General features: G+C 45.1%; 1 non-coding gene across 1 annotated transcript; it reads right to left on the reverse strand.

Moving 5' to 3' along the window:
• Window positions 1-764: 764 nt before the first annotated feature.
• Window positions 765-869, reverse strand: LOC124679997. The gene has a single exon (XR_006995404.1). It is a non-coding gene; the product is annotated as a small nucleolar RNA snoR103 (small nucleolar RNA).
• Window positions 870-22,467: the final 21,598 nt, after the last annotated feature.

A 22,467-nucleotide genomic window follows, 5' to 3' on the forward strand; every position in this document is an offset into this window, starting at 1 on the left:
GCCATATGAGTGACATTGATAACAGTATAACACATACAATTTTATTTGAAAACAATAAAATAGAGGCAACAAAAAGAAGAGGTTTTGAACTTAGATGTGAAGCTATAAAGATGTATGAACAAAACAGTACGGAACTTCATGTCATGCACATGAAAATATTGAGTTGTGCAGTATCATTGAGGTCTAGTTCCAAACTTGTGTGCTTGGGATAGCAGCAATCTACAAACTTGTGTGCTCGGGATAGCAGGAGTCTACAGGCTGGTGAGACAGCATACATCGGCTGGTGTCTTTGAAGTCAAACCCCATGGATCTGCCAACATTTTCAGGACAGGATCAGTTGTTGTAAAAAAGAATTGTATTCAGAATTTAGTTCGGTCGAAAGCATGTGATGTAAACTTGGTCAGATCATCACGGTGGTCAAGAGGACAATCATGACTGTCAGTTGGGTTTCTCACCATTTTCTTTTCAAAAACCAAGAGGCATTTCTGATGGTCCAAAGAGACCACCAACCAACATCAACTCCACAACAGAGAAAAAACAATTAAATTTTTCCATGACGCACCTAGGCACGAAGTTAGTGAATTGAAGAAGGATGGGACGGCCAATCTAGCAACTCCCCTATCACAGACCAAATGCAGACAGCTGTAGGACATCTGAAAATAAGATGATATGCAGTTTTGAGTTTCCCAATGAAAGTGCTCATTAGAAAGTGATAAAACCGGTAGTTCAGAAATATATTTTGACTTGTTCTCATTTTCAAGAATGCATGTGTGATAGCAATTTCTGAACATGTACGACTCACATAATTCACCTAAATTCCATCAACATTACTCTTTGTCCATATTTACAGGAAAACACAAATCGAGTGGATGGCAAAGAATGTTGATACATTGTTATCTCTAAGAGAAGTAAGTTGATTATTATAGAATTATCTGTAACATAATTAGCAATCTAGTTTACCCATGTTGTACATCAGTAAACGAATGCTAAATCAGCCAATAAATAATTCTTTAGCCCATCTAACACTCCTCACTCATATTCATTTCTGACATAGCCCACCTGTGGATAAATGAAAGAATAATAATTTTAAAATTGATGGTAACCATTCCCCAAAATTATGTTAACACTAAATTTTCAGGTATTGCGGTTACAGATTTCAAGTTATTTTCAACTGGGCAAACAGATATATCGTTGCAGACATCTAACACCTGATCCCTTTGACAGTTCAAACAAACTTGCAATCACATGCACCTTTATCTCCGCAAGGATATGAGTGTGTGCAACTTACTGAATTGGTTGGAGGTCACGAATTGGAGGTCTTGTCCGAGTACATATATATGGCATAATTGCAAGCTTTGAAGTCCCCAATATCAGTTCAGACTGCAAATAAAAACACAAAGAAACTTTAGCTAAGGGCAGGTAAGCTGGTGGGTTTTCAATAGAATAAACATTCCAGATCTGTTACGGCATAAGCTGGCGGCCCATGCGAGATGGCCCAAATAGAAACATTACATGTACTTTGCTACCCTTAGTATTTCTCAAAAAGAAAAAACGTTGCTGCCCTAGCTGCATCTTGCTGAATTACTAACCCGACATAATTCACTGTATTCGTAGAATAGATGGTTATGTACTTCTGTACTCAGGTTTTTGATTCTCGGATAAATGTGTGATCCCCAGTGAAGCCGTGAACGGAAGGTACTACTTTGGCACTCCATGCCATGGCCCTGGATGTGCTTTAACCAATATCTATGACCGTTTGGTTGTTTCGCCTACAACAAGCACTAACCCTTTTTCCTTACAAAAAGCAGTAGTTCTAACTAAATTTGTTGTATTCTTTGCCTCGATGATTACATCACCAAGATGGTTACACAAACAAGAAGGATGTTAGATGTATATATTTGTCTATTGTACTTTCCCCATATGTTAGGGGGCTTTCTGCATATGTGCACCTGCATACGTACTTATATATCGTGCGCTTTGGTCCCCTGATAATACAACAAGCATATTGCTCTAACATGGTATCAGAGCTTTAGGTTAGCTCCTCCTCCTCCATCGCAGCCGCCGCCGCCCGCCCCGGCATCTTGCCGCCGCGACCCGGCCGCCGCCACTGCCTTTTCCCGCTCTCCGTCCGGCCGTCTCCGCGGTCGTCTCCGTCGCCCGTCTTCTTCCCTGCTCGATTGCTCGATCGCCCCGCGCGCGCCCGCCCAGGCCAGCGCTGGATCAATCTGATCTCCGCGCACGCCCGCCGATCCGCACACTCGCCGATCCCCACGCCCGCCGGATCGGTCCGTGCTGCTCCACGCGCGCGTGGCCGTCTCCACGCGTGGCTCCTGCTTTGTCTCCTGTGCTGCGCGTGGAAACTGGCTCCTGTGCAATCGATCCATGCTCCTGTGGCCTGCTCCACGCGTGGCCGGATCGGATCATCTCCCCGGATCTCCTGTGCTGTTGAGCGTGGCCGTGCTCCTCTCTGCAGTTGACTTTTTTCTGAGGTAAAAAAAAAAAAACAAAAAAAAAACAAAAAAAAAAAAACTGTCGTCAGCTATGTCTCCTTCGGCTGATCCCGCCTTCTCTTCGGGTCTCCCTTCGGTACTTGGTATTTGTCCGCTATCTCCGTGTATGACGGGTAGCCATTCTTCGTCGTCGTTTGCAGCCTCTTCACGCGGCTCTGCCCGCGCTTCACCGACTTCGTCTACGTCGGCTCGCCGCTCTACATCGACTTTTGCGGCCTCTTCACGCGGCTGCGCCGCGCTTCGCCGACTTCGTTTACGTCGGCCCGCCGCTCTACATCGACTTTTGCGGCCTCTTCCCGCGGTTATGGCCGCGCTTCGTTGACTCCGTCTGTGTCGGCTTGCCGCTCTACATCGACTTTCGCGGCCTCTTCACGTGGTTATGACCGCGCTTTGCCGACTCTGTCTTCATCGGCGTGTTGCTCTCTGTCGCCCCCTTTGGTGGCCTCTGTGCGTGTGGATGATAGCTCCTCGTCGGCACTCGATTGTACGTCGACCTCTTCGGTCGCGCCTCTCTGCGCATGAGATAGCGCAGCTTCACCGCCTCGCTTGATGCTTGGGATTCCGGTTACGTCGGCAGCCTCGCGGTCCGAGTCTCCGCCCTCGTCCTCATTGCACCTCACTGTGGCCAGGTTGGCCACACTTCCTCCACTTGCTGGACGCGGGATCCCGAGTTTACGTCGGCAGTTCCGGGATCGTCGACAGGCCGGCTCTTCGGATCTTCGCAGTTGCACTCTCCGATCGGGACATTCTCGGGGGTCTTCGTGGTCCGCTCGCTACTCCGGACTCTTCCTCGCCGGGCGCCGCTGGTTCTGTGGACCGGCTCTTCGGCCACTGCGCGACCACCACTTTCTACACGGTCGAGTACGTCCCCGTGGTATCCGGATTCCGGAGCTTCCTTTCATATGACTTCGAGTCTTCTATTACATGCTGCTCTTCGGTCTCTTATTTCTCCTGTCCGTGTTGTCACGGCCGATGGTACCTCTATTCCTCGTTTCTAGTACGGGCACCCTTTCTACTCCCTCTTTCTCTCGTCCCCGATGTTTCTCATGTTCCTCGTCTTCGGATGAACCTTTTCTCTGCTAGCCAGCTCACCGATTCCGGTTGTCGCGTCATTCTTGACGCCGAGTCTTGTGCGGTTCGGGATCGTCGCACACATGCCCTGGTTGGAGCTGGTCCTCGTAGCCGTCGGTCTCCGGGGCTTTGGGAGTTAGATCGGCTTCGTGTTCCTTCCGCCGCCACTTCATCCGCCAGTTCTCCTCCGGTTGTTGCCTCCGTCACCGGCTCTTTTCAGCAGGTGGCATCATCGTCTTGGTCACCTTTGTGACTCTCGCTCGTCGTCTTTGGTTCATCGTGGCCTTCGGGGTCTGTCTCTGGAGATGGGTCGTTACACTCGTCGGGGTTGTAGGTTAGGCAAACAGATTCAGCTTCCCTATCCTACTAGTGTGTCCGTCTCTCGGCGACCGTTCGATTTAGTCCATTCAGATGTTTGGGGTCCGGCTCCCTTCGCTTCGAAAGGGGGCCATCGATACTATATCTTATTCATTGATGATTTTTCACGGTACACCCGGGTGTTTTTCATGCGCTCTCGCAGTGAGGTGCTCTCTATTTATCAGCGTTTTGCGGCCATGGTCCGCACTCAGTATTCCTCACCCATTCGCATGTTCCGTGCTGATTCTCGCTGGTGAGTATATCTCTCAGCACCTTCGTGGTGTCCTTGCTGAGGAGGGCACCCTCGCTCAGTTTTCTTGTCCCGGCGCGCATGCTCAAAATGGCGCCGCCGAGCGTAAGCATCGTCATCTTCTTGAGACCACCCGTGCTATGATGATTGCCTCTTCTCTTCCGCCACATTTCTGGGCTGAGGCTGTCGCTACGTCGGCCCACCTCATTAACATTCAGCCTTCCGCTGCTCTACAGGGTGGCATTCCTCTCGAGCATCTCTCTGGTGTTTCTCCAGACTACTCGACTCTCCGTTCATTTGGTTGCGTCTGCTATGTCCTTCTGCCTCCTCGCGAATGCACTAAACTGTCCGCTCAGTCTGTTGAGTGTGTTTTTCTCGGATACAGTGATGAGCATAAGGGCTATCGCTGTTGGGACTCCGTTGGTCGTCGGATGCGCATCTCTCGTGACGTCACATTTGATGAGACGCGTCCCTTCTATCCTCGCCCCACCTCGGGTACTTACCCGGTGGATGATATCTCTTTTCTTCTTTTTCCGGATGCACCCCCTGCTATCCCATCTCCTCCCCCTCCTAGTCCTGATGCGCCTCCTTCGGCGCCATCCTCTTCTCCGTCTAGTCCCCCTAGTACTCCTCGTTCTCCGGTTTCGGATCCTTCTGATGTTGTCCCTTCTTCCTCTTCTTCTGATGAGTTGTCCTCCGCTGATGACCTTCCCCCTTCACGGCCTTGTTCGTCGGCGTCGTGCTCCGGCTCGTTACTCTCCTAGTCGGTATGGTCTTTCCGTCGTTTCCGAGCCGACTTCTTATCGGGATGCCGAGCGTCATCCCGAATGGCAGCTTGCCATGGCTGAGGAGATCGCTGCGCTTGAGCGCACCGGCACTTGGGATCTTGTTTCTCCCCCTTCGGTGTTCGTCCTATCACGTGTAAGTGGGTCTATAAAATTAAGACTCGCTCTGATGGATCTCTTGAGCGCTATAAAGCGCGTCTTGTGGCTCGTGGCTTTCAGCAGGAGCACGGCCGTGACTATGATGAGACTTTTGCCCTTGTGGCTCATATGACTACTGTGCGTACCCTTCTTGCTGTTGCTTCGTTCGCCGCCGGTCCGTCTCCCAGCTTGATGTTCGGAATGCTTTTCTTAATGGCGAGTTGAGTGAGGAGGTTTACATGCGGCCTCCTCCCGGGTATTCTGTTCCCGATGGGATGGTTTGTCGTCTTCGACGTTCTCTCTATGGTCTCAAATAGGCCCCTCGTGCCCGGTTTGAGCGCTTCGCTCTGTGGTGACTCGCTGCTGGTTTCTCTCCTAGTCTTCATGATCCCGCACTTTTCGTTCACACTTCTCCTCGTGGACGTACTCTTCTTCTTCTCTATGTTGATGATATGATCATTACCGGTGATGATCCTGAGTATATTGCCTTTGTCAAGGCTCGTCTTCGTGATCGGTTTCTTATGACTGATCTTGGTCCTCTTCGCTATTTTCTTGGCATTGAGGTTTCCTCCACTTCGATGGCTTTTCTATCTCTCGGGAGAAGTACATTCGGGATCTTCTTGCTCGTGCTGCTCTTGGGGATGAGCGCACGGTCGATACTCCTATGGAGCTTAATGTTAAGCTTCGTCCTACCGATGGTGATCCTCTTCCGGATCCCACTCGTTATCGCCATCTTGTTGGGAGTCTTGTTTATCTTGCTCGTCACTCGTCCTGATATTTCTTATCCTGTTCATATTCTGAGTCAGTTTGTCTCAGCTCCTACCACTGTTCACTATAGTCATCTCCTCCGTGTTCTTCGTTATCTTCGTGGCACGATCACTCGTCGCCTTTTCTTTCCCCGTTCCAGCTCTCTCCAGCTCCGGTGCTATTCGGATGCTACGTGGGCGAGTGATCCTACGGATCGTCGTTCGCTTTCTGCTTACTTGTGTGTTTCTTGGTGGTTCGCTTGTTGCTTGGAAGACGAAGAAACAGGTCGCAGTTTCCCGTTCGAGTGTTGAGGCTGAGTTGCGGGCTATGGCTTTGTTGATTGCTGAGGTGACTTGGTTACGGTGGTTGCTTGCAGATTTTGGGGTCTCCGTTACGACACCCACTCCACTTTTGTCCGACGAGTACAGGTGCTATCGGTATTGCACGTGATCCGGTCAAGCATGAGCTGACCAAGCATATCGGTGTTGATGCTTTTTACACACGTGCACGGGTACGGGATGATGTTGTTGCGGTTCATTATGTGCCTTCAGATTTGCAGTTGGCGGATTTCTTTACGAAGGCCCAGACTCGAGCGCAGCATGATTTCTTACTCTCCAAACTCAGTGTTGTGGATCCACCATGAGTTTGCGGGGGGGTGTTAGATGTATATATTTGTCTATTGTACTTTCCCCATATGTTAGGGGGCTTTCTGCATATGTGCACCTGTACATGTACTATATATTGTGGCCTTTGGCCCCCTGATAATACAACAAGCATATTGCTCTAACAAAGGATACCTCCGGCATATTTGTTCCTTTCTTCAAGATTTAGCAAATTTCGATACTCCCTCCGATCCATATTACTTGATGCTAAAATAAATATATCTACAACTAAAATGTGTCTAGATATATCTTTATTAGCATCAAGTAAAATGAATCGGAGGGAGTAGGAAAAACCGTGATGCTATGCGAGTAAATGGAGGCTATGAAACTTTGGCACAGTCTCCTTGCTTTTTGTACACTGTAAAGCAAAATTGCAGGATTCCGATGGCACCCACCGTCCATTTAACTCCCTTGAGATCCGCACCGCAACAGAGTAAAAGAGTTGTGAACTACATGGAGTATCGATCACCACTACGAAGTACGAACCAGTAGGCATGTAGCCACAGAAGAAGGGGATGATGTGTCCTGCAACACATAGATAACTAGCTGATACCCCGCGCTTTGCTGCGGGCATTAAAGATGATTTTCATGCACACGAAAAATAGCATAACCAATGTATGAAAATAATGCCCATTTTCATATAAATTGTTGTCAAGTCCAAGGATGTTACTATCTATTTGGTGTTGGTTGTTAATGACATGATTGTTCACGGGATAACTTTTTAAGGGCATAATTAGAACACAACTTTCAAAGAAAAAAAAATTGGTGTGAAGAATCTTTGCAGCCTCAACTTTGAGAAATATATTACTCTGACATTTGATCAATATTTTTTAATTGAGCGGAAAACCTTTAATTTTTATAGGAAAAATAGGTCCACTCGAGCAGATGTACTTGCGCTATTTAGATGGTAGAACACTCATATATAGTTATCAGGTCAGCGGTGTCCATATAAGCATTAATTGAAGGAGAGAAAGCACTATACTGGACTATGTTTGACCATCTATAGAACGGAATGTGAACAAATAAATTTAAAATTAAGCACTTTGAGGTATTATATTTTGCTTCCGTTACTCATCCGCACAACGTAAGAATAATTTGTTAGTTCGTTCTTGGTCCCCTTACTATGCAAATGGGAAAGAAAAGCTGCTAGCTTGAAGTATATAAATGTATACATTCTGTCTGATGAAGAATACGTAGTAGAGTACCAAATATTGGCAATAAGTGCCATATATTAGGATCTTAAGACAACATCATTTTTACTCGTGGTTCATGTTTCCCTGCACAATCAGATAAAAAGAAAAGAAACATCGTGTGTTAGATTGAAAATATTTACCCAAATCTGGAAATACAACCCTTTGGTGGTTACATATCTCAATAGCCGTAAAGGTGAATATACCAAATGCTGAGCAGTACAATTCTTGTTTCTTTATATAAAGGTCATTCTTGGTCTCTACCTGCACCAAACAAAAGCAAGTTCAAATGCTGTAAAACAAATCAAAAGCTTGTATGTGCTGAAAGGGCAATAAACCGAATACTCCACTTGATCGGATAGCTGCTCGTAGCACCCATTGAAGGAGGCAGTGGAAAATGACCGGTTGCTGTGCTCCTCCAAGATGAAGAATCAATTAATAGATGTACAAAGTCATATGAATCTGCGGCTAGCTGCGTCTCTCGAATCGTCAAGACAAACTGGTGCCAGACTTCACCGGCGACCTGCTGCAGATAGGCTAGCTAGCGCTAGCATGAGCTTCTAAAGTCAGCACACAATGACGCCTGACAGCCGCCATCACGGCATGGTCGAGGGCATGGTAAATTGCCAGGCGCCGCCATGGCCGGCGTAGCAGAACTATGCGTTGGCATGCACAGATGATTGAAAGAATAGGCGTACCAGAAGTCCAGAACTCGGCCATTACACTACCAAGCTTGGGATCTTTGGAAGAGTAAGATAAGCTTTGGCGATGTGATGAGCAGGAAATATTGGTCACGCAACTCCATGGTAGCTCCCTACATGAAGTCAAGCCTAGTTAATTTATAGGAAGAGTTGGAAGGGGAGGGGAGAGGCGACTGTTGGACTACATAAATCAATTAAGTGCAGCATCTTGAGGGTAATCAATTTCTTACGATGTGATGTTTGACGGAAGATAATGGGGAAGAAGAACGGTCTATGAAGTACATCACTCGGGAGAAGATGAGCAGAGCTGGGTTGAGTGTACAAACAGCAATGATGGCCTCGCTGACCTGACAGAACTGATCGTCATATATGGTTTTACATGTTGTGGCTTGTTGGGAAGGCTCTGACCATAGATTTAAGATCAGATGGATAAAAATAATTGGGATGATGTGGCTACACCAAATTTCAGCTTGCAAACATTAAATGCATTTTAGTGGGGATGAACTTTATAGATATTATAGATATTTGGGGAAAAGTTGAAAAGCCGAGTGGATTTTTTAGGTGTTGTTGCAGTTGGGGTAATGAGTGGTGACCCGGTTGGCACAAGTGCAGTGCATGCCAACGCCCATGTCCTCCTCGTCCTCGATCCTTTCGCACCCTCGCCATCATCCGTTGATACCACTTCTGTGAGGACCGGAACTTAACTTTCCGACTCTCCTGTGTTACTCGTCAATCCCAAGATCAATGTTGACGACATAGCGAAATGTATATCATTACAGACATACAAAAATTAATGATTACAAAATTTGAATAGCCACATAGTGTGACATTCATTACAATCAGAAAGCACAGCGGATAAATAAAACGCGAAGTGACTCCATCTCAGCCACAGGCAGTTGATGTAGTCCACGAGGCCTCACTCTTCAATGTCGTCGTAGTTGTCGTAGTCTTCCTTATCTTTGTAGTACTCTGAATATCAACAAAAGTATTGCCATGAGTACATAGAGTACTCAACACACCCCCTCGATGCAAGACCTAATATATCTACCTGAGGCTTCAAAAGGAAGGATGTATGGTTCTTTTGCATAAAAGCCAATTTTATTTGCAGAACATTTGATAAAGATAATTTAGATGAAAACATGTTTTATAATGAGTGTAATATTTTTCATCAATGTGATTGTCCTTGACAACTCACGTATCTCATAGGATTTGGATTCTAGGCAAAGAAGAAGGAAATGAGAGAGAGGCGAAGAGGGAAATAGCCAGACAGATTCCTGTATGTCAAGAAGGATTCATGTGTCGTTCATGACCGTGGACACGGCTATTCGAATAGTTTTAACTTTGCAGAGGTTGTACACTTTGCCCACACGACACAACCCCATCTTGTTGCCCACCAGTGGCCTCTGGTTTAGTACACATCAATTGGTGTACCGGCAGAGGGATTGTGACAAGGTCTTTTAGCTAGATCCCTCAAAGATGTGACATGCCCACCAGATCTGGCGCACGGTACTGAGAGTACGTCCCCAAACCGGTCCTCCCATCTGTGTCGAAGGTTCTCCCGTAGGCAGCCACCTCATCTGCGGTACGACGACATCAACACATAAGACTGACTAACTTACTTAACCAGGCCAGTGCCATATAGCATGTGGTTGTAGGGTTGTCACAATCTTCAAATCCAAGACTTATTAGGACCCTTATGCGGCACGAACGACGTACTGCCCCCTCCAGCTTGTGAAGGGTAGCCAATCGCTCCTTCAACATTTGATTCAGCTGTCGTTCGCGCCATGTTTAGATGGTAAGTTTCACCCAGAGTAGAAGAGAGAGTAGAGGAAGCAACGATGGCTAAGCAGCCTAGCTCAACAAGCTCAACAACTTTCAAAAGGGTATGTTTGACCCGAAGGTCGATCAATTCCTCCAAAGAGGCAATATGAAGTATCCTAATGATTATTTAGCATGCTAAGCATATCTACTCTATCAGAATTATTATATAATCTCTACTCAAGGTATCAAGTAAAAGACGACAAGCGAATCAAGGTTGGTGTGTCAATCGACACGCTAGCTACTGGAACAAAATAGCATATATTTATAAAACATAAAATAGCATGCAGTTTGTAAAACTGGGATAAAATGTGATGAGAGGGTATGCCTTCATTGATGAATCCTTCGTCTTTCTCAATAACCTGGTTATGTCCACGTCCAACCTCGCCACTCCCTACTTGTCGTAACGGTAGCAAATAGCAACCAAATAAATACCAAAACAATAATCACCAAAAGCGAATGAAATACAAATAAGAATGAATGATTGGATAGGTGTCGAATAGGATGGGACACCTTGGATGGAATTGAGAGAGTGAGTTGTGTAACTCGAATAAGAATCAACTAGCATCGGTATGATGCTAGGATAGATCATCGGGATAGAGATCTACGATAATATATCAACGGAGGCTTGTTATAACTAGGTAACTACATATCGATCATCTAAGGGTTATTGTATAGGTGGTCACCGCCATGTTACATAGTGAACCCGCACTACACAGTATTGCATAACCAGACAACTAGGAAACTTGTAAGTAAGATATACAAATAAACCATACCATACTAGTTTTCTCTAACATGCCATCACAAACATATAAGCAAGACAAAGGCTAAGATAAACATACATCATAAAACAACAAGAAATTCTAGCTAAAGCTAGTACTATGAATTGCATCACGCTAGTGTACCATAGATGTACACCACAACACAGCGAGGTAACAAAATAATAAAATACTACTAACATGAAACACAAACTAGCCAAAGCATTATATGGTCTACCACCAAATCTGACAAACATCTCATAAGCTTACATGTATGAGACAACAAATAAATCTATATATAGTTAAACAAGAGCAAGACATGTTATCATCTATTCGATAAGTAAATATGTGATAGCATACATGAAACAATTTAATATATAGTATGCATTACTATATATGAAAATAAGCTACTATCTATGTAAAAACCACAAATGATCGATCAATGCATGAACAACATATATATAACTATAATATAGACCAAGCATGATCATGCACACTACTATAACAATAAGCTACTAAAATAAACAGAATCAATCATATTATATAACACACAATACACAAGATACTACGGTAGCTAAGCATGAATGATGAACCAACACATATGTAATACCACGAACAACTAGCTACCTATAGTATTATTACTCCAAAGAAGTGTATGCATGAGGTACAAATCAAACAAGAGCAGTCAAACAATATCATCGTCTTATATGAAAATGTAGGCTACTAAATAAGTAATCAAATAATGTACACTCACATATTATAAGAAACTAACAAGAACAATTCATGTCACGACATAACAATACCAATATATTTGGTGAAACACTAAGCATGAACTATAACATAAACATGCATAGATCACAACAAACATAACTAGAAATAAACATAGATGGAACTAGAGCATGGCAAGCAACCACATATACAATTTCGAAGAGTGGTAACCAACAAACTAACATGCTACTAAACCACATGTAAAAGAAAAACAACGAATAACCTTCTAGATAATAAATCAATATCTAGTATTAATAAAATACCATTCTAACTCAAATGCTAATTAGACATAACCAAGGATCTGAAATAAGTCTAGAATATAAAAACCGTACTAGATAAAAGATACACGTAAGCCAAGATTTAAATCTAGCAATTTACACACCTATAACTAAAGCATGCGTGATTCATGTAAAAAAAAAAGATCAAACGAGGCACTCACGAATGCAGAATTAGGTAGTATCAGTAGCACTACACTAGGCACAAGAAATTACAGGGATGGGTGTCTACATGCTCATGGTGATGCACCAAAACATTTTGGACATACATGAATATGAAAAGAAAAGAAAAACAATAAAGCTAGCAGTAGTATATGAGGCAAATGCAACTACCCGTACATCTACTCACAGCAATGCAATTGGCTCAAACCACTTCGCAAAACGAATTTGATAAACATCAACAGTGTGAGTAAACTAGCACCACTACTTCGTTGGTAAGGTCATCTGTAAACTTTTCCAAGTTGGGATCGAGTTGATTCGAGGTGTGGAAGGATATCTTATCTACCAATGCCACGAGTGGCATTCGGTTCACCGGCAGCATGACGAACTTAAGAACTAAGGCTGGAAATCATGTCTAGGAGGTACATATATATGCAGATAGTGCGTGTGTACAAGGATTTGACGTGGAGCTCACCAAGTATGACAGAAACTTTCGATGAACTAGATGAACCGAGTTTGAAGAGTTCAACGGTACGGCCGGTGTGGTCGAAGGCTCGAGCTATGGTCCAGGAACAGGTTATCCTCCTCCTCGCGATCTTGGTGGCGCAGTAGTTCGTCCTCCTGTGGTCGTAGTCGTCGGGAACACAAACGGCGTCCGACGGTGTTCTCGCAAGATTGACTTGTTGAGTGATTCTAGAGCTTCGGTAGTGGGGCGAGATAGAAAAGAGAGAGGGGCTGGGGTTGAATCGGGACTAAATAGGAGCAAAATGGTGCATTTTAATGGACAGAATCAAAGAGAGATTGAAAGCACGTAATGGCAACAGTTTCTGATGTTTATAGATAACGTTTTCGCTGGCATTCATGTACGTGCGTGCGTTAGGAAAGAAGATGCAATGCGATAGTTGGGTTGCCTGTCCTGCGGCGATGTCCTCGTGCGTGCGAAGATGAGAGCGAGCGAGGGCTTACCTGGGCTGACTCGCCTGGGTATGAGCGTGCTAGGCGTGCAATGCAGCGATTCCGTCCAGTGCGTGTGTGCAAATTGAGCGAGCGCTCTGGACTCCGGGTCAGACCATGCCGTTGGATGGAAGAAAACAAAACGTCGATAGGTGCATGTTGTACTGGCCTTGTAATGTGAACGACTGCAAGATGTGCACATCCGTGCTGGTGTAGCCATGCAAGGAAAAGAATAAGAGGAGAGAGATAGAGGGATGGAAAAAAAAAGAAATAGGTAAAGAAAAGGGAGCTCATGCTAAAACACTTTGGCAAGCCGTGCATGCATGGTTAGGCTCACATGTATGTGTATGTGGATGTCCAATGGGATTTCTAGAAAAGAACCAACAAAAAGAAAATTGGCAAATTAAAAGCAGATCCAAAAATAGAAATATAAAAATCACTCTAAGAACATAATCTCCTTCTTTAATATGTTAAATTAATTCTAAATATTTTAGAATTAATTTTAACAGCTCCAAATAAAATATTTGTTTTATTTGACCGTGTTGCAACATTCTTCGTTTAAAAATAAATTCAGCCCATAAAAAATCAGGATGTTACATATACACTCCAAAATACTACCCTGTAATTTCTGAGTGTGCTGAAGGTGCTACACGAAAAACGATTGTGTCTATGCATGCCGTCTGAGTAAAATCAAATGAGCTGCACGCATCATAGGGCCGACCACTGCACGAGAACGCCGATCAAGATAAGTACCGGTCATTTGGCGCTAACCATAAGTGGTGACACCAAAGTTGTGTTGGCATGCATGGATGAATATGCTGCAACTGGCAATACCAAAGCGCATAGTTGTGCCGACGACGACGCAAAGATCTAGCTACGCCACGTAAGGGCATCTCCAGCGGCGCGACGCATTTTAGCGTCCGCGCGCGTCCGTTTGCGTCAGCCGAAATGGTCGAAATCGACCGCGAGTCCGTTTGCGTCGGGGGTGGCTCCAGCGGCACGACGCATTTTTTGGCCGAATCATTTTTTTTAAACATGAAAACATAATTTACCCCAGCCGCCAGGCAGTTGCACGCCGGACCAGGCCTCGCACGACAATCATTTGCCGTGCATGAGCCTCCCAGCATGACAGGGAGCAGCACCCTCTTGCTGCCGCTGCCGGAGGCCTCGAAGTCGTTCTTCTTTCCCATGGCGATGCGGCGGTGGTGGTGCGAGTGGAGGTGTGGGCGAAGAAGGAACGCGATCGGTGAACTTTTAAAGACGGACGAAAACGACCGCTCAGCCTCCGTTTGCGTCGCGCCGCTGGAGATGCCCTAATAAAAAATATCATCCTAGCGCATAGTGGAAAAGGACGGGTGCACGTAAGCGGATATGTATGCGTCGTCCACTTGGCACTAGATGGCCCCGCTGGTGCACCTCACGGTCACTCACACGATTCGACGTCTAAAAGATGCGTAGAAAAAAGAAGGCTAAAATATCAGTATTGCACCAGCTAGGTGGCTCTCCGAGGGCATCGCTTGCAGGCCACGGATAGCACGAGGGCGAGCGCGTAAAAGAGGCGAATATCAACGTCGCTGGCAGGCAGGGCCGGAGAGAAACACTACTACTCACGGAGCATCATGTGCAGTGGTAGACTGGTAGGGCTCTCACGCGTCCTGCGTGCATGCGTCGACGTCGGCGACGTGAGAGCTTGCATGCATCATGGATATGGCACCGGGCCGGCCGTGCCCCCACGCCTTAAGAGTTGAGATCCATAAAGATCGTTACCCTGTGCCATGCGTGGGGAGGGTCCGAAGGGAATGTATCTATCGACTCCAAGTCCACATTTGATGCAATGCATGCACGATGAATGGCCCCTTCGCTTTCACGAGTTTAAGACAGTTGTAGCATTGGACATCCACCACCACCACGACTCACATGGTGGGAGCCTCGGCCTCCATCCATCTGCTTTGGGCCCTGCGATTTGGCATGGCACCTCAGAGCATCTCCACCGGCAGTCCCTAAATAGGCATCAGCAGGGACGTCGGCACTGCCGTACGGGAAGCGTCGGCACAACATCCTCTATTTGGGGATGCTGCTCCCACACCGGCGCCCCACCATACGCCAGTCCGATAGATTTTGAAATTTAAAATGACATTTTAAAACCAAAATTCATACGAAATTTATACAAAAGTAACTCGAATTTAAACATAACTAAAACTTAAACTTAATCCTGATCTACTAGTCGTCGGTTGGGGCGCTCGACAGCTCTGGCTCGTCGTCGTTCTTCGCCATTGCCGCCTGCGTCCGTGCCCGCTTCTCCTCCCTTCACTACAAGGAAAAGGCCTATTGCCGGCGCACCTATTTAGTGTACTGCCGGCGCACCCTAGCCCGCCGGTGCGAACGGGCCGGTGATAAGTGGCTACTTCCGGCGCACCACCCTGTGCGCCGGCGGAAGTTCATCTACTGCCGGCGCACCAGCGTTACTTCGCCGGCAAAGGGGTTGTTCCACCGGCGCACGTGCCACTGCGCCGGCAGTAGAGCTTCCAGCACTGGCGCGTGCGATGTGCGCCGGCAGAAGGGCATTGAGGTGCGCCGGCAGTAATATTCGAAAATTCAATTTTCGCGCTTTTTCCAGCATATAACAATTCATATTTGCATATTTATATAGCAGTATATAACAGTTCACATTTAGACAGCTGTACATGCAATATGAGAAGCACATAGAGAGCCAAGTTTCATTTCGGTATCAATACACAAATACGCAAGTCTCGTTGATTCATACAACACATGTGCATATGCAACACCGAACGACGAAGTTTCACAAAGTTAGAAGTCTCGGTACATAGTCGTCACAAGTATCGTCATACACCTCACAATGTAGGTCCTAACCTAAACTACAATCACATAGAACATGACCAACATGGTCATGATGACCATCATCACGAAGGCCATGGTCTTCATCCGGTTCCTCCTCATGTCCCTCATCTCTCCCGCTAGATAACGGGCGTATCTTCCTTCCGCCTCCACCCTAGTGGGGTATCCCTTGTAGCTGTTGCCGCTGAAACGGTGCACCTGTCTCCGACAGTCCTTCCAGTCGTCGTAGACTCTAGGAACCCTCCCCTTGTACACGACATATGTCGTCGGCATCTCCATTCACAAGACAAGTAAAACGTTAGTACCAATGCAATGAACAAGTGCCAACTCAAATAAGAGACAAGTAGTATGAACTAAATAGCATGTGCCTCATACTTTGTTGGTCGAAATAAATAATAACATACAGGGATGGGGTCAGCGAGGCTAGGTAGGATGCACAATAGATTGATATTTGTGGCCATCACACCAAGCCTCACTGGCCCCACCCCGGAGTGTACAAGTGACCGAACATTTTAATCATCGGCCAATGCAATTAAGAAGTGCGAACTCAAATAAAAGACAAATAGTACGAATTAAATAGCGTGCCTCATACTTTGTCGGTCGAAACAAATATTAACATCCAGGGATGGAGTCAGTGAGGCAAGGTAGGATGCACAATAGATTGATACTTGTGGCCGTCGCACCAAGGCTCACTGGCTCCACCCCCGAATGTACGAGTGACCGAACATTCTAATCATCGGCGAACTCCAAATACGAGGCAAGTAGTGGTCGAGTAAATGCAAATAATTATTAAGCTATGTACGCCATAATCTTGAAATATATAGCAAAGTAAATGAAACTATAGACACATGTTCACATGCACATTCATACAACTAAATAAAAGCAACAAGTCGATTCTATGGGAATATATAGCAATTATTACAATACGGAAGTTCAAGGACATATCGTTCAAGCTTTAGCAAGTGTTCCCGTTGTAGGATCAGGTTGTACGCCTAGGGGGGAATGGACGGCAGCCCTCAAGCGAGTTGAACGGCCTCTCATCACGCGACATCTCCAAGCGGAGTTCTATCTCGTCATTAGGTGGTAGACCGTAGCCGTAGAAGAACTCGCCAGACCTACCGTTGACATCCTGCAGGATTACCGTGCAAATGAACTGCTGGATCCGACCCCAGTTCTTTCTAATCTCTCTATCAGGGACATCCGCCATGTTTGCAAACCTGTTTCCGAGATTCTCCGGCATCAACATGTCATCTGCGTACTTTATGTACTCCTCGCATCCGAAGGATGGCGTACCACGCGTCCATCCCATTGTCTTGCGTCGACCGCTCGAGGCGGGGAAGTTGGTTGTGTGGGTTAAGACCAAGCCTCCTCGGGATTTCCTCTCTACTTTTAGGGGCTCGCCTTGTTGGCGAAGCCGGTGAGAGCATCATTGAGAAGGGCCCCGATGTGGGTGTAGTCTTTCTTGCGGTCCCTACCCGAGTCGAGATAGACCGCATGCGAGTGTTGCGGGTGCACGACGATGAGGGTGCGGAACTTGTCTCTGCGGAAAACACACGGATTAACCTTTGGAAATGCAAATGGAGATATATGATAGAATGGTGATGGGGGACTAGCGAGTGATTACTTACTCGGGGAAGTAAGGGATGAGAATGGCGCCCTTTTTAATGTTCGCCAGCATGAAATCCCCGACCTGCTGGGTGGCAATCGCCCGATCCCCAGCGTTGCAGATGATGCTCTCCCGCATATAGATGGGGTCCATTATCGCGATGGTCGGCGTCCCTCCTTAACGATCTGGGAAGACAAGCTAAGAGCAATTAGGCGAACCACACTAAAGTGGAGCGCTTGCATGCGATAGATGCCGAAGATGTCGTTGAACCGGATGAAGCACAAGTCCGCGGGGTACTTCTCGACGAAGTTCATGCTAGTTGGCACCTTCGCCACGAAGAGAGGGTAACCAGGATCTTTTGATTTGAGAAGAAGGTTCTCCACATGCTCGACAGTCTCATGCAAGCTCCTCATATCCGGGGTGAGCTTCTTCAGGACATGCTCCGGCAGCATCGGTTCACCCAAGTGATGCAGAGGTAGCCAATTGTTTGGCAACTTGTCAAGGAGTGGGACCTTGTCCTTGGATTTGGCCGCCGCCTTGTCTTGGGCGTCCTTCTTATTTGGCCTCTTCCTCTTCTTGGGTTGTACTACTGGACCCTCCATCACCGTATTGGCCGTAGCACGGAGTGTGTTTGGGCTCAGCATATTTTTGACGGTGGCGGTGGCGACCTCCTCAGGATTTTCCTCCTCAGCCGTTTCTTGAGAATCGAACAGCTTCTTGGAGCACACATATTTCGAGGCCGGCGCATCCTCATGGACAACTTGTGAAGACGTAGGAATATTGATACGTCCAATTTGCATCACTATTTTATATCATAATTTGCTGTTATTCATTGATATATTTCATATTTGGAGATAATACTTATGTTATTTCATCTATTTTGCATGTTTCATGATTATTGGAGGATCGCGCACCGGAGCCGTGATTCCGCTGGAAAAAGCACCGTCGAATGCAATATTTCGGAAGATCAACAGTTGACGGAAATTATATGAAAATTCCTATTTTTCCGGATGACGAAGGGAGCCGGAAGGGGAGCCGAGGAGGGCCGCCATGGGCCCCCTCACGGGCCGGCGCGGGCCCCGCCCTAGCCGCGCCGCCACGTGAGGAGGGGGCCCACAGCCCCTCTCGCCTCCTTTTCTTCGCGCACGCCTTCGTCCTGAAAACCTAAGCTCCGGGGTACGTCGAAAAGAGCCACAACCGCCTCGCGGGGCGGAGAACACCGAGAGAGAAAGAGCTCTCCGGCAGGCTGAGATCCGCCGGGGAAATTCCCTCCCGGAGGGGAAATCGACGCCATCGTCACCGTCATCAAGCTGGACATCATCTCCATCACCATCACCATCATCTTCATCATCATCACCGCCGTCTCCATCGCTGCACACCGTCACCGCTGTAACAATTTGGGTTTGATCTTGATTGTTTGATAGGGGAAACTCTCCCGTGTTGATTTCTACTTGTTATTGATGCTATTGAGTGAAACCGTTGAACCAAGGTTTATGTTCAGATTGTTATTCATTATCATATCACCTCCGATCATGTTCCATATGATGTCTCGTGAGTAGTTCATTTAGTTCTTGAGGACATGGGTGAAGTCTAAATGTTAGTAGTGAAGTATGGTTGAGTAATATTCAATGTTATGATATTTAAGTTGTGGTGTTATTCTTCTAGTGGTGTCGTGTGAACGTCGACTACACGACACTTCACCTTTATGGGCCTAGGGGAATGCATCTTGTATTCGTTTGCCAATTGCGGGGTTGCCGGAGTGACGAAACCCGAGCCCCCGTTGGTATATCGATGCGGGAGGGATCGCAGGATCTCGAGTTTAAGGCTCGTGGTTAGATTTATCTTAATTACTTTCTTGTAGTTGCGGATGCTTGGAAGGGGTATAATCACAAGTATGTATTAGTCCTAGGAAGGGCGGTACATTAGCATAGGTTCACCCACACAACACTTATCAAAACAATGAAGATTAATTAGCCGTATATAGCGAAAGCACTATACTAAAATCCCGTGTGTCCTCGAGAACATTTGGTCATTATAAGCAAACAAACCGGCTTGTCCTTTGTGCTAAAAAGGATTGGGACACTCGCTGCAATTATTATTCTCGCACTTTACTTACTCGTACTTTATTCATCTGTTACATCAAACCCCCTGAATACTTGTCTGTGAGCATTTACGAGTGAATCCTTCATCGAAGCTGCTTGTCAACACCTTCTGCTCCTCGTTGGGATCGACATTCTTACTTATCGAAGATACTACGATACACCCCCTATACTTGTGGGTCATCAAGACTATTTTCCGGCGCCGTTGCCTGGGAGTGAAGCGCTATTGGTAAGTGGAATTGGTAAGGGAAATTTCTACTTGTTTGTGCTGATTTTATTTCGCTCTCGCTGCTATAATTCATTATGGAGAGATCTTCTCTTGAGTGTTTATTTGGGAAATCTACTACTACTGCAAAGGTAGTGGATGAGGCGCTGAGTAAGGAAGAAATACCATACAAAATACCTATGAAAATTATTGAACGTGTAGTGGGTAACCGTTATACGGGGGATGGAACCGTCCACCCCGGAGATCATTTACTTGTTCTTACATGAATTATGCGGTTTATTCAAGTGTGCAGGTATTGCTATGGATGAAGTGAGGAAGAAACTATTCTCTGTATCGTTGTCTGGTAAAGCGGCGCATTGGTATAAATTACTGGATAATGGGGATTCTCTTGAATGGAATGATATTGTGCCCCGGTTTTATTCTAAGTTCTATCCTCCAAGTGAGATTCACAAAGATCGAAATCGCATATATAATTTTTGGCCTCATGAAGGAGAGAGTATTGCCCAAGCTTGGGGAGATTGAAGTCTTTAATGCTCAAATGCCCCATTCATGAGCTTCCGGTAATATTATTATTGATAATTTCTATGCAAGACTTTCTTTTCAAGATAAGACCTTGCTGGATACTTCTTGTTCCGGATCATTTACACGCAACAAGGAAGAGTTTAAAAGGGACCTTCTTAATCGGATCCAAGAAAATACTCGAAGGATGGGAGAACGACAAGGATAGAGAATCGGGTATAAATTATGATTATAAATGCATTGAAGCTTTTATGGATACTGATAAATTTCGTAATATAAGTGCTACTTATGGTCTTGATTCTCAAGTTGCTGCAAATCTTTATAAGGCTTTTGCTTCTCATTATGAATTGCCTAAGAAGAACTTTGATAAGTATCATGAACCGTATAAAGATAAAATTGATTCATCTATAAATAAATGTGTTGTAGTTGAAACTCGTTGATCATGTTATTTCTGAAGCTTATATTGAAAAAAATCCTTTCCCTGCTAAAATGAAGGAGTACTCTGTTATAAATAGTGCGGTTCATAAAAGTGAAAAGAAACCTATAGAACCTGAAGAACAAATAAAAGTTGAACCTGTTGTTGCAATTATTAAAGATCTTGTGACTGAAAATGTGGAGGATGGTCATATTATTTTCTGTGAAGATGCCTCTAATATTGTTTCGCATCCTAATAAGTCTAGGAAAGCTAGTGTTCCTATGCTATCTGTTAGAATTGGTGATCATTGTTATTATGGTTTATGTGATATTGGTGCAAGTATTAGTGCTATTCCTTATGAGCTTTACACGGAGATTATGCACGAAATTGGTTCTTGTGAACTTGAAGATATTGATGTGGTTATTCGGCTGGCTAATAGAGAAACTATCTCTCCAATTGGTATTATTCGAGATGTGGAAGTTTTATGTGGTAAGATTAAATATCCTGCCGACTTTTTGGTACTTGGTTCTCGCTGCTAGTAAATATTGTCCTATCATTTTTGGTAGACCTTTTCTAAATACTTGTGGAGCTATTATAGATTGCAAGAAAGAGAAAATTTTGACTAAATTTGCTGGAGAATCTTATGACTTTAACTTCTCTAAATTTACCAAAACTCCTTATAAAATTGATTCGCCTAATAGTGATTTTAAAGTTGAACAGTGTGCATCTATTGCTCTTGCTCCTAGTAATCCTTTGTAGCAACATTTGGAGAATAGTGAGAGTGAAGTTTTTAGGGAAGAAAGAGATGAGCTTGATGAAATTTTCCTTCGTCAACCTATTCTTAAGCATGATTTACTGAGTGGAAGATCCGGGTACAACACCACCACCAAAGGAAGATCCTGTCTTTGATTTAAAACCATTGTATGATAATCTTAAATATGCTCATATTGATGATAAGAAAATATATCCTGTTATTATTAGTTCTAAGCTTTCAGAATTTGAAGAAGAAAGGTTATTGGAAATACTGAAGAAACACCGAGGTGCTATTGGCTACACTCTTGATGACTTGAAGGGGATTTCTCCCTCTATTTGCCAACACGCCATTAATATGGAAGATGATGCGAAGCTTGTTGTTGAACCTCGGCGTCGTCTAATTCCCAAGATGAAGGATGTGGTAAGAAATGAGGTATTAAGACTCCTTGAAGTCTGGTATTATATATCCTATTGCTCGATAGTAGATGGGTTAGTCCTGTGCATTGTGTTCCTAAGAAAGGAGGAATGATCGTTGTGCCTAATGATAATGATGAGCTCATCCCTCAAAGAGTAGTTGTAGGTTATAGAATGTGCATTGATTATCGAAAAGTTAATAAGGTTACTAAGAAAGATCATTACCCTTTACCATTTATTGATCAAATGTTAGAAAGGTTATCTAAAAATACTCATTTTTTCTTTCTTGATGGTTATTACGGGTTTTCACAAATTGCTCGTTAAAACTAAAGATCAAGAGAAAACCACTTTCACTTGTCCCTATGGAACTTATGCTTATAGGCGTATGCCTTTTGGTTTATGTAATGCTCCTGCTACTTTTCAAAGATGCATGTCT

This window comes from Lolium rigidum, chromosome 7 (assembly GCF_022539505.1).
Source record: "Lolium rigidum isolate FL_2022 chromosome 7, APGP_CSIRO_Lrig_0.1, whole genome shotgun sequence".
NCBI classification, from domain to species: domain Eukaryota; kingdom Viridiplantae; phylum Streptophyta; class Magnoliopsida; order Poales; family Poaceae; genus Lolium; species Lolium rigidum.